Raw genomic sequence first — 11610 nt, forward strand, 5'->3', positions numbered from 1 at the left:
CAACCAGCTGTGTTACATTCCTCCTTTTCCCCTTTATTAAAAGACTGTAGTGAGGTCCAACATGACAGCAGACCAATCTCTGAAGCTCCCATACAACACCTTCTCCTGCCACTTCCCGCCCCTAAATTAAGATTAATTACCGAAAAGGCCAATATGCTGAAATGGGAAATTATGTACCCCCAGGAACAGGGCTCTATAGATGCTCTGTCTCAGTTAGTGGAACAGCTTTTAGATTGCTTTTAGATATCCTTATGCTGAGCAAAGCAGGCGTGGGATTGAGTGTCTTGCTTTATTCTGTGGGTTTGATAATACCTGGCAGAGGGGGCTCAGGATATGATGACACTGATTAAAGCTGCTTTTATTGCATGTCAGGTGGGGGTTGAAGGCTCTTTATCGTTCTAATCAGTCATTGTTCACGGTGAGACAATGCACCACACTTCTCTAGGTCTAACGCAGAATGAGCGGACATGATTGGCAGTGTTTAAAACTGCAGTGTGGTGGTCTTGAAAATCAAGGGTCCCCATCCGCTGGACCGTAAGGTAAACACATACAGACAGGCGATCTGTGCTGTAAATACACTGCTCAGAAAAAATACAATAAATAAATAAAAAAAAATAACTAACCACTGACAGGTGAAGTAAATAACATTGACCATCTCGTGACACTTCAGTTTTCTGCTGGGAAACGTCTGGACCTGGCATTTATGTGGATGTTACTTAGACATGTACCACCCACCTAGACCAGACCAGACACCCCCACCCCATAGCAATGACACTCCTTGATGGCAGCAGCCATCCCCAGCAGGATGCAGCCTGGCACAAGCACACACACAAAGAGAGGTATGTGCGTCCCTCCATGGATATGCCTTCCCAGACCACAGGTCATGCTGAACGATGTTACAGGCAGCATACCGTTCGCCACTGCTTCTCCAAACCCTTTCACGTCTGTCACATGTGCTCAGAGTGAACCTGCTCCCACCTGTGAAAAGCACAGGGTGCCAGTTGGCGGACATGCCAATTCTGTTGTTCTTGGGCAAATGCCTGTCGAGCTCCACGGTGCCTGGCAATGAGCACAAAGCCTACTAGAGGACGTGGGGTCCTCAGGCCAGCCTCATGAAGTCTGTTTCTGAGTGTCAGTCACAGCTTCCCCACATACCTCAAATCCAGCAGAAGCATCAATGTCGACCCAATAAAATGGCAAAAATATACACAAAAGATGTCATTCATTTTACTCACCAGAACTTAAGAAACAATTCACAGTCGCTGTCCTGAAAGTTTTCAGGCTAGCTATCTCCAGGGTTGGGTGGCCTTTCCTCACAGTATCCAGCTTTTCCTGGAATGTCCACCGTGAAAATGGCTTTCTAAGAAGATCTCCAACCAAATCAGCAGTGTTTCCTTCTTCGCAATCGTGAATTCAAAAAACTCAAAAACTCAAAAACTCAAAAGCTCAAAACGTTAACGGGGACAATTTGCTTGTGCAGCTCGCAACAGATGAACATGAACCACTAGCTTGGCTTAAACAGAGCGACTCTCTGACCCTCCAATCAGAGGACACGAAAACGCTGACGCTACCATGGGCCACAGAGAAGGCCTGGGAATACAAACTTGAAATGTGATTGGTTAAAGGAACAGCATCATTACAATGGACTTCAAGCTTCAGCCGGCAACACATGATGGCTAAAATATGACTGGATAAAAGCTCTAATGCAAAGTTACACTGTCAGAAACACAGAGACAGACAAGCCATACAATGAAGAGTCAGTAATTTAATAAGATGAGTGGGAAAATATTAAAATGTAAGTCAGTGATTTTGATAAAGTTTGGGCCAGCAGAGAAGGCTTTGCTGGCCCTGACAGTCCACCACTGCTAAAAGTTAATGTTGTTTGACAGACACCATAGTTGCATCATAGCTGGATTAAAAACTTATGAAAACAGTGTTTTTGTGTTTTGTGATGCATCTTGCATTGTGTCTAAAATGTAAAAATGGCCTGTTCCTCACTAGGATTTTTATTCTTTTACCAGCTGTTGAGGCCAGAGAAGTCAAACTGTCATAACACAATCAAACACATCATAAATCAGTTCTTACTGTAAAAAAATACAAAAGACAGGTGACACAAAGGTTTGGTTTAAGATTTATTGAATTTTAATTTTAAATTAAAGGGGATCTACTGTTTCTTGCAACCTGGACCTTATTTCTAGCATAACATACCATCGTTTACTCACCAATATGACTTTTGTTTCATTTGCACTCGTTCAGGAGATAATTAGATCAGCGTATATCCATTTAGCGTGATCAGGGCACCGTAACGCGCCTCTAAGTAACGCATTATCTGCCACGAAACTCATTCATTTTGACAATATTTTGTTATGATACGCTATTTCCCATTGAGTCTGGAGTTACGTGTTAGCATCATCCGGGGTCTGTATATTGACCTACAGACCCCGGATGATGTCTTCTGACCTGGACTATGTCGTCTCTGAGCTGCGCGCGCACCCGACTACTGCTATGGTTCGTCCACAACCTCAGAATCGGAAAAATATTCAGCCATGTTGCAAAAAACTAGCAGTAGCAAGTTACAGGTAAACAAACTCTCGCTAAATGGATATACGCTGTCTCTATCTCCTGAACTATGGAAATGAAACAAAAGTGATATTGGAGAGTAGACAATGATATTTTACGCTACAAATAAGGTCCAGGTTGTAAAAAACAGTAGTTCCCCTTTAATGTTAATTTAATTTAATTTAATTTAATTTAAATATGGGAGAAACCGGAGTACCCGGAGAAAACCCAATGCACACATGAGGAAAAACGAGCCAATTGTTCCACCATGTGGCCTATCCTAGGATCCATGGTGCCCTTCGCAGCATTCCTCACTCCATCGTGGTGTCCACCGTGCAGCTGAAGCTCTTCTTCACCCAAGAGAAGAAACGTCTGAAGCAGTTCTTCTTCTTCTTCTCCTTCGGGGCTTCGCTGTCATCTGAAAAACGGCAAACATGAAATACATACTGAAGTCATGCTCAGAATTAAAAACAACAACACTGTGGAACGTCTCGACAGTTTGATAAACAAATGAACATGAATTGTTCTCACCTAAGGTGACGCTCGGGAGGTCTGTGTCCACGTGGTTGCTGGTGGTGTCATCGGTTGAAGCAGGAGCTGGTGTAGAATGTGGACTGAACGCACAAATGAACTCTGAGTTAGTATCTTAGTCCTGTTTAGAGCTAGGTTTGTCTCCTCTGATGGAGGAATAAATGTCTCTATAAGATTTGAAGAAAGATTTTTACCTCAGGTCAGAGTCCTCATTAGACACATCTCCCAAGTGGATCCTGTTCTCGGGGTCTGCAGCCTGAACCAAGATGACACTTGGTGGCAGAGCCTCATGTGTGCTGTTGAATGAAGGCATGTGATTAATCACTTGCAATAGAGACAACTATCTAATCTAATCTAATCCAGGGTGTGGACTAAACACACAAATGAACACTGAGTTTGTATGTTAGTCATGTTAAGGGCTCAGTTTGTCTCCTCTGGTGGAGCCATAAGTTTCTCTAGAAGAAATATTTTTACCTCAGGTCAGAGACCTCGTTTGGCACGTCTCCCAAGTGGATCCTGTTCTCAGGGTCTGCAGGCTGGACCAAGATGACACTTGGTGGCAGAGCCTCATGTGTGCTGTTGAATGAAGGCATATGATTAATCACTTGCAGTAGAGACAACTATCTAATCTAATCTAATCCAGGGTGTGGACTAAACACACAAATGAACACTGAGTTTGTATGTTAGTCCTGTTTAGGGCTCAGTTTGTCTCCTCTGGTGGAGCCATAAGAAGAAATATTTTTACCTCCAGTCAGGGACCTCGTTTGGCACGTCTCCCAAGTGGATCCTGTTCTCGGAGTCTGCAGGCTGAACCAAGATGACTCCTGGTGGCGATGCCTCACTTATTCTATTGAAAACATACAATTCGTTACTTGCACTACAGGCAGCCATTTAATGATCACCCTAATGAAGGATGAATTTACACTTACACGTCTTCAGTTTGAGTCCCTACATCCATCTGTTTCTGGCTGGTGGTGGCTTCAGGTTCATTGCTATAAAAAAATAAAGCTCACATTGTTGAGTTTATGACCAAAAAGCAGAGAACACAAACATGCAATCAGCCAAATGAGTCATATATCACCTGCTAGGTCCACTGAGGTCGGAGGTGTCGTTTAGGTAGCTTTGGGTTATGAAAGGATGGTTGAGGATACCACTGGGGGTGATCCTGTCCTGCTCATCCCACTGGAACATCGCCTTCAGCAGCTCGACACACTCCCTCCTCTCATCGGCCTCTCTCGGGTTGTCTCTCTCCAGACGCATCTGGTTTAGGAAACATTTGGAGAACACAACTGTGGTCAAGTCCTTCCAAAAGCATTAATTATAGACAGAATGAATGTACGTCCCTTTTCAGCTGGTGGGTACAGGTTCATCGACACTTACCGCTTTCGTTTCGTCCAGTGTGCTGAACTTGTACTTTCTGTTGTTTAGTGAAGAATTAGAATTGGCCCGGCCTGGGCAGTACTCCTCAGGTGTCTAAATGAAAAGGAGAGTCAAAATATTTTAAATACTGAATTATACAACCTTAATCTCATTAGGTAAAGAAAGGTCAATGAAAGTCACAGATTGTGTATTGTACCTTCAGCTGCCACTGATCATCTATTTTCTTATAAAACATAGGTGTTTTCTTCCCAATTTTAAGTAGATGCTCCGGTGGTGGACCCAGGAGATCAGTGATGAATTTGAGCTGCACACATAGCACATCATCATGTTAGTCATGAAGCTTTGTTCAGGTCAAAACATCTTGGAACTCTAAAGTTAATTCTATACAGAGAGTTAATTTCATTTGTTTAAAGTTTACAGCTACGGTACATTACTTACTACGTAGTATTCAGTGTTCGCTGGAAAGAGTTTAACACCAAACACCATGACAGCCATTACACAGCCCAGCGACCAGATGTCGATGGCCTCTGAAAATGGCAGACCCAGTATGATTTCTGGTGCTCTGTGTGGGGGGAAAAAAAACAAAAAAACATATTTCATGAAGTAAGTTAAATTTGAAACTTAACAAAAAACTGAACAAGAAGAACTACAGAACTCCATTAGTACAAAATATGTAAGTAGCACTGAAGTGAAGTAGCACCTGTATTGAGGAGTCTGGAGAGTCTTTCCTGGAATTGCTCGCCACCTGTGAACAGCTACACCAAAGTCTATGAGTTTAATCCTTAAGGGACGTTCCGTGTGATCCACCATCATGATGTTGTTAAACTTCAGGTCCCCGTGGATTACACCAACGCTCTTCAAGGCGTCAAAAGCTACGGCCAGCTGTAAATAACAGCAGTCACATCAACATGGTTACTGATGCTCCATTTATAGGAACCGTTTGTTAAAGGAACCTTTTTCACATGAAAACACAAGCTAAAGTTACAATGGTGTTTACAGCAGCTAAACTGGGTATTATACTACCATTGAACAAAATAGGTGCAAGACAGAGTTTATCAAACCTGTTGAATGATGATCCGGATGTCCTCCAGTCGCATTGGTGATCTTAAAATATTCAGATAGTCCTGCAGGCTGATGTCCAACAACTCAAAAATCAGGCTCATTGTTTGGCCGACAGAATGTGCCCCCTGATATTTGATGATGTTGGAGGACTCCAGATTTTGCTGCATAAGGGTTCTCATGATATGTGCCTGAGGAGACATGACATTTGTTTTTCAGGTTTTGTATCAGTTGTACAATGGTGTTTTTTGGGGTGGTTGGTGACTGAGGTTTAGGCAATGGTGAGAAATGTTGTACAGTTTTATTAAACATGAAATTTAGAAGTAAACAATACTTCTCCAACCATGTCCAGACCTCTGTGAAACCTGAACCCCTGTTTAACATGTTTTGACTATGTGCAATCAAAATGAACAGTGACTCACCTCCCATTGTGCATATGTGGCCTCTGACAAAACCTTTACAGCCACAAGCTCTCCACTTTCCTCTTTCACACACGACAGCACTACCCCAAAGCTGCCTTGTCCCAGGATTCGCACAAACTCGTACTCCTTTGGGATTGGGAAGAAGCATTTTGAGTCGCTTTCGAGGGAGCGACTCGGTGAAGAACCGGAGTGGTACATTTTTCTTTTGTTACACACAGGTGGAAGAGAGACATGGACAAAAGAGAGGATCAGTTATTATTATTTTGAGTCTACATGACTCCTACACATTTGATAAACTATCTACAAGAATATGCACCACTAATGCACTATACCAGAGCTATATAGTCCTACAGACTTAAGACATAAAAGTAATTTTAAAAAATACTGAAAATAATCTGCATGTATATACAACATATGTGTTTCATCCATTATCTGACAGTGGTGAAGCAAAATACATAAGAAAAATTAGACTTTAATAGTTTCTTCTGAGCTTCTCTGCTTGGGCATTGGAGGCTGTCTGGAGCTCCAAAATGTTTGCTGCATAATACAGAAGAGTAGAGCTACTTACTTCCTTAAAAGTTAGTTGAGTTGAACTGGTTTGAAGATAAGGGTCGTCGATCCGTTGCTCTCCTCGTCTCTGGTTAACTTACCTGTAGATGCTTGTCTTGATTCTGATTCTGATTTTGGTCCAGTTGGGCTGAAAAATAGAATCAGAGTGACACATGTTCTAGAGCACCTCTGTGATGTCATCGTGATGTCATTTCTGCACCAGGCCAGAATTCTGAAGAAAGCAGAGGGTCAGTTCAATGTACATAAACACTGGTGTGGTCATTGTACACTAGCAAGATGTGGCAAAAATACTAAAGTATTTTAATACCTGATTATCCATTAAAGAGGAGCTTAATATTCTACCACTGATAATAACATCACCAGTTCCTGAGTTACTCAGGCCACTGACCTCTGCTATGAAGCAGCTCTACTGCAGACTTAATTAGGTTCACCATATTCTGAGGATAAAATAAAGCATCATGTTGACAATAAACCAAAAATAAATACTATATATCAGTGTTTTTCTACCTGTAAAGTCGCAACAATGTACTATCTTCTAGGAAGAATATATTGTTTACTATTATATTTTATATACTGTATATCATTTTCCTCGTAAATGTGATAACTGCTCATAAACATAGTCAAATAGAGTAGTGCTAAGTAACACGATTACAGTCTATTAGGCTGAATACAAACATTTCACTTCCATTTTTGCATATATTTGCCATATGGCAACAGTTTAATTATATCATATATTTACTGATTTAAATGATGAAAACTAAAGGTTAACTAACCAGATATAACACTACATTTTCTAAGTTCCAGTGACCTCAGCTCATGACCTGTACAGTGTCAGATGGGGGGTTTCTGGATATGTGATGTCATTAAATATTTGTAGTGCCCTGGATTTTATGCATGATTTTATGACTGTATTTTAGTGGAATTGAGATAAAGAAATTGTTGCCATATGGTAACACCATGCCACTGAGGCTTATACAAGATACATTTTGCAAGTGTTGCAGGTTTGTAGTTGTAGAGTTATGTATAATGGTTTGATTGTATCATTCACAGACATGCAAACCAACTGATAAGTGACAAATATGCATGAATGTTCCAACTGTTTTGTATGTATCATGTGACAATTCAATGTTCTGCTGGGAAATGTTTGGACCTGGCATTCATGTGGAGGTTAGATAGACATTAGACATGTACCACCCACCTAGACCAGACCAGACACCCCCACCCCATAGCATGACACTCCTTGATGGCGGCAGCCATCCCCAGCAGGATGCAGCCTGACTCAGGCACACACACATACACACAGTGGTATGTGCGTCCCTCCGTGGATATGCTTTCCCAGAGCATCACTGACCCACCACCAAACAGGTCATGCTGAACGATGTTACAGGCAGCATAATGTTCGCCACCGCTTCTCCAGACCCTTTCACGTCTGTCACATGTGCTCAGGGTGAACCTGCTCTCACCTGTGAAAAGCACAGGGTGCCAGTGGCGGACTTGCCAATTCCGGTGTTCTTGGTCAAATGCCAGTCAAGCTCCACAGTGCCTGGCAATGAGCACAAGGCCTACTAGAGGACGTGGGGTCCTCAGGCCAGCCTCATGAAGTCAGAAATTTACACCAATGGCCTGCTGGAGCTCATTTTGTAGGGCTCTGATAGTGCTTATCCTGTTTCTCTTTGCACGAAGGAGCAGATATTGGTCTTGCTGATGGGTTGAGGACCTTCTGCAGTCCTGTCCAGCTCTCCTAGAGTAACTGCCCGTCTCCTGGAATTTCCTCCATGCTCTTCAGGCTCTGTTGGGAGACACAGAAAACCTTCTGGCAACACAACATATTGATGTACCATCCAGTAGTTGGACTATTTGTTCAACCTCTATTGGGTCCAATGGTGGCAAAGCCTTCTGTGCTGGCCTACAAAATGCAAGTCCAGTGGTCGATATTTTTGTGTTTGGTCTATATTAACTCCTCTTCCATCTATTAATGAGCTAAATGCTCAAGACTGTGTCTGTTAAGTGTTTGTGGTTTGTTTTATTTATTTTATAATTATTGAACTGGGGCCTGCAGTGTCCAAAAGAAAGAGATGCCATTTGGGTAGCGGCTATGGTGTGACATTGGGTTACAAGAAAGGGAAAGGGACCCATTTGTAGGACTCACACAGGGGTTGAATAATAAAGTTAACTTTAATGTGATTTATAGTGGTGGGGGGGGGGAACAAATAAAAAAGCACAGCAGACACAAGACACAGCCCGACAAAAGCAACCCAGAAACCCAAAAACCAAAAGTGAAAGAACAGAGAACTCAAGGAAATGACAAGAAACTGCAAGGGAACACAAGCAAGGAAGCTCAAGGAAAGACATGCGGTAAACATCCAGGGAAGAACACAAGCGAACAGACAAGGGAAGAAGGGAGAAACAGAACTACATGTCTGCAAGGACTAATTGGGAAATGAGACACACGTGAAGCTAATGAGAGCGGACAATGCAATGGTGAGAGAAACAAAAACAGAAAGACTCGGGTACATAGAACTCTTCAAAGTGAATCATATTGAACCAGATTTGCTGCAGATTTTCTACAAAACAGATTTTTGTTTACAACTCTCATTGTTACTATGTGTACAATATCTATTTTTCCCCCTTGCAGCTGCACACAGGTAACACCATCTACAAACTCTCATTTGCAGCCATTACAGTATCAGCCTCAAAAGCCCTCCATGTATTAGAGGAAAAGCTTTGACCGACTTGGTCCGACTCAGCCACCCAGTCCCCCCGCTGCGAACATTACCAGAGGGAAATTCACGCTGAGCGAGCTGTAGGGGTAGCAGACGAAAGAGTAGCACCTGCTATGTTGTGTAACGCAGGCGCCTCATTGTTCGCCGTGTAGCTCTGTGTGTTGTGCTTGGCAGTCTGCGACACATCATGTCCTGGACTGTGTTTCCATCCTCTCGCCCAGGGTGGAAGCAGGCACGGGCAGCTGGTGGCTGCAACGCAATGTATTTCACACGTGCCAGAATCTGACACAATCTGAATAAAATTTGGTTTTGCGGGAAGAAGGTGCAGCACACTTGTGAGAGATGGAAGTAAATAAAAATAAATATGATTTTCTCTAGACCTTTTATCAAGGCAAAAGGACAAAAGGGACAATCTTATAACAGGACCAAATGCATCTGCACTTTATTTTGCTCGTGCATAGTGAAACTATTTTGAACAAGATCTGTGCTTATCTGCGTTTATTTTCCCCGGTGAAGGCCTAGAAATTGAATGCAGTGCTTGTGTATCGAGCGTTCACATCTTCTTATTTGATTACTGGTTTTCAGCTTTATATGGTTTGAGAAAATCCAATAATCTGGTAACAAAAGCTCAGATGCTTAATGGAATATTAGACTATTATTTGTGGTTTTGTGCCTTAAGCTATTTGAACAAGGTTCTCAATTGGTTTAGATCTTCACCAGAAAGCGTATCAGAGGTCACAGGCATAAACCTGCTAAACCTCCAATATGTAGGACTCACCCTCACTTCACTAGACATTAAAGGGATCTGCAGACACCGTGTGCTCATAAATAGTGACTGATTTGCATCTTATTTATATATTTCTTAAGGTTTTCCTCCTGGTTTCCGCTCTTTGCCTATGTGCACCTTTGCTTTGTTGCTCTGATATTTGTTTGGGTAACTGATTTAAGCACTGCATATCACACATATGCAATAGTGAAAGACATCTGGCTATACATTTGCAGGATTATAAAAGTGAAAGGGCCGTCAATAAATTACAGAGGATTAGTCAACTTGCAGAGCCAAAGGGGAAGAGCGTTTGTGCAGATGAGAACGATCCCTTGTATAGGATGGCCTACGACTTTTTATTTATTTATTTTTTGACAAAAACTTAGTCACGCAGTGGGATACTATATTATATTAGCATGGACCGTTGCCAGTTACTCATGTACGCTGAAATACTGTAGGGGTCAGAAGGGGGACGTGGGGGTCAGGGGGTCTACATTTGAATGAATATAACCGGATAAACATGGCAAAAATATCCAACATGGAAGGTAATATCAATGCTTTACAGAGTGCTTGTGATGTATTGTGCAGATGAACAAGCACTTGCAAAGGATGACCTAGAACTGTTTTTCCTCGTCATTGATTTATTCAAGACACTGAGATAGACTGGTTGCCTGGCAGAACAACAGCTCCAACTGAAGACATAAAGGCTACGGCCTTAGCACATTTTCCACATTCCTTTCTCATACATTCAGATATAAGAAGTACAATTTACCTTCAGGTCTTTTATTCATTTAATATTTAATATTGGCAGCGTGTGTTTACCAGCGTGTGTTCTTAAATGGATAGCTCCCCTTTCTTACAGCCAGCTCCATGAATCCCTGCTTGCTGTTGTATTCTGAGTTTGCTATTACAAGGCAAAATGCTAAGGAAGTTTTCTTGGGCACCCTAATCAACAATGTAAGCCCATTCTGTCCCACCTCTCTGGCGCTAATGGCGGATGTTGAGAAGAATTGGGAAGAATGACTCGGCGTCAGCGGCCGATGTACGTATTAATCACATGATGACGAACGGTTCAGTGAAGGGAAAGTGAAAGTGTTCTGCCTCTGTGTGAGACCCGATAAGTCCCTCCAAACATATCTCGTCCTTCACCGGAATGTCAGAGCGAACTCCCGATTCGGAGACAAAAGAATGCAATGATTAAATTCCCGCCTTCAGCCAGAGAAACTCGACACTCGAGAGGATGACACCAGCCAAGGTCGATGCATTCGCATTCCAAAGCGTGGCTCCTGGGATCTGTTTGCTTGTTGTTGTTATTTTTTCATCTGAACCCAACAGTGGAGACACATGAAGCGAGGAACGTGATGGGGAAGGAATACCGGAGAAGGGTCGGTGGGAGAACTATCAACATGGCGGACTGTAATCTATTACCATGACGTTCCCGAGGATCAAAAGCAATGAGCTGCTGACTGTTTAATAAACTGCAAGCTTACACTGCAGTATGGTCTTAACTATGATTCATTACTGTCACTGAGTCCTCGATGAAAATAAAAGAGGCGCCCGAGGAGGCTGCGGGATTCCAGCCACACTAAATTACTGTAAA

The sequence above is a fragment of the Chelon labrosus genome, assembly GCF_963514085.1.
Source record: "Chelon labrosus genome assembly, chromosome: 21".
NCBI lineage: Eukaryota > Metazoa > Chordata > Actinopteri > Mugiliformes > Mugilidae > Chelon > Chelon labrosus.